We start from the raw sequence: 2345 nt of genomic DNA, 5'->3' as shown, positions 1-2345 counted from the left end.
GAAGGCAGGATGATTTCCAAAATTGTTCCTGATTCTTAAAAAAATGCTTCAGGAATGAGGAGAGGACTCTTAGGGTCCCAAACAAGCTGAAGTCCTGGAGAGGGGAGAAGCAGCCCCAGAGGGACTTTGTATGGGCAGGCAGACTTTTCAGATGCCTTTGAAATGAGTTGCTCTCTGAGTTTTGTCCCACTAAAAAGACAGTTTCTCTGAAAGCAGGAACCACTTCTTTCATTGAGTGCCCCGAGGAATCAGTCTGTAAACAGAGACCTGAATGAATGAAACGACCCCTCTGCTTTGGAGAAGTCAGACTGAGTCTGGGAGTGGATGACTGTCCCCCACTGTGTCTGAGTAGTAGCAGAACACTTGGGAGCTGGCTGCTCAGTGTGGGCTTGGGAGCTGGCTTCTCAGTGTGGGAGGCCTGCTCACTTCTCATTTTCTCTATTAAAAGGCTGAAGATTCACTGGCTCCGTGTATCACCCAACAGTGAGTGTCATCTCAGACAAATAGGGTTTTCCATTAGATAATGAATTATGAGAGAAATATGTCTCACACTGGAAAAACCAGTCACTTGCTGATGTAATGCTAACTCTAACCAATCCCAAACAAAGCCCCAGCCCTCTTCAGTTTGAGTGGTACCAATGTGTGAGTGTACAAATCAGCAGTCTGGTATAAAGCTTCCCATTAGGAATACCACCAAGAAGCTCTTGCCTTCCTCTGTCCCCATTCCAGGAGAGTGTGCTGTTGGGAGCCTCGCAAACAGCAAGGTAAATCTTTCCAACTTTTCTTCAGGGCCTGTCTGCACACCCAGGGCCACAAAATGCACAGCTCCATGGCTGCTTCTGTGGCTAGATGGGGTGGGGAGGAAGGAGCATTGCAGGTTAGTGAGGAGGCCACATCAATGGAGGTTTGCAGTAGGGGATAGGGTGGGGGCTTGAGGACCAGCAAGCAGGTTCATGCTGAGTCTTCAATGGGCCCCAGACAAGGTATCATCAAACCTGGCTTTGCCAGCACACCCCAGTCAGCATCAGCAAATAAATGCACGTGGGGGAAGAGAAGACTTTGGTGAGTTTTTTTTTTCTTTCAGACTCCCATTCACAAACAATTAATCCAGGGAACACCCACCCACCCACAGACACCTATCGTAGGCCAAGTCGTGAGAGAGACGATGTGGGGCTGCTCTGAGCAGGACTTAGCTCCCCTCCCTTCTGCTTCCCCTTGCTGCCTTTCCTGCAGTCACTTAAACTTTTAGTGCTCTTTCGGACTCACTTGTAAAACTTAATTGAATTACAATATGTTTGGGGCTTGTGTTTACGAGATTCCAAATATTTAAGTATACCATCTGAAGGATTCTATTACACTATATGTTGAGGAGAGGACAGTGCAACTGCCTTCCATTCTGACTCCCCTCCCCTTCCACCTCCCCCCCCACAGAAAAGAGGGGTTGGGAAAGGGAATGCTTGACACATCCTGAGCAGTTACAGGGTCATAACTGAGGTTAGCCGATCTCAAAGCACAAATGCAAGAGGGTGTTAATGGCAAGGAATGCCTTATAAAGTGTTGTTCTGGAAAGAGTGGGTACTATATAGACTGCATCACCCCATTGTTGATTGTTCCTTTACCTTTGTCATTTTAGCTTCTTTCCACAATTACCTTCCATTCCTCCACGCTCAGATCTTATGCCCTCATTGTTTAAGAGAATTGGAAAACTCATGGTGGTTAGATTTATAAATGATTTGTTTCCAACACAGTGATGATGCTGAACTTTAATGTACTGCACACACCGGGTGCCAACATATAAGCTGACTGCAGAAACAGAAAGGGTTTCTGTGTGGGAGAGAGGCAGGTCGGGGGAGCTTTCAGAGAGAGACACCTTAAAAAACTTCTGCAGGATAAAAAAGGGGCCAAATCTAGACAATAAGGGGGAGCCAGTACACTGCCCAAGAAGACCCTTCCAGAAAGGCACTATTTGGCAAAGTCTGGTTCGTCTTTCATTTGGAAAAGGAAATGAAAACACATAAAGATTTCTCTTGCATCTTTCCTCTGAGCAAAAAGAAACACACTAAAAGATAGAAACCATTAGAAAACGGGGGGAGGGGGGGGGGGAACCTACCTGAAGAGTAGTCACGTGGTGAAGTAAACCATCCTACAATGTATCTCTCAGGTGGGTTTCCCTGAAGAACTGATTACTCAGGCATAGGAGTGCACAGGGCGCATAAAATAAAGTGTGAAAGAACAAGGCACTTTTGGGTTGGATCTGTAAATTCTGAAGAAAGTAGTAAGCTTGTGTATGTGTGTGTGTGTGAGAGAGAGAGAGACAGAGACAGAGACAGAGAGAGAGAGAGAGA

At 46.3% G+C, this 2345-nt stretch overlaps 1 protein-coding gene across 1 annotated transcript in view; it reads left to right on the top strand.

Moving 5' to 3' along the window:
- Window positions 1–632: 632 nt before the first annotated feature.
- INHBA (inhibin subunit beta A) overlaps window positions 633–2345 on the top strand; it is a 4157-nt gene continuing 2444 nt past the window's right edge. Inside the window, exon 1 of the mRNA XM_069084553.1 lies at window positions 633–764. The gene's annotated coding sequence lies outside the window, so the exon portion shown is untranslated. The remainder of the gene's footprint in view (window positions 765–2345) is intronic.

This window comes from Petaurus breviceps, unplaced genomic scaffold (genome assembly GCF_028583685.1).
Source record: "Petaurus breviceps papuanus isolate PSGF00001 unplaced genomic scaffold, PetGlider_PUasm1.0 174, whole genome shotgun sequence".
Classification (NCBI taxonomy): Eukaryota; Metazoa; Chordata; class Mammalia; order Diprotodontia; family Petauridae; genus Petaurus; species Petaurus breviceps.
This window is presented reverse-complemented; position numbering and strand designations above follow the sequence as displayed.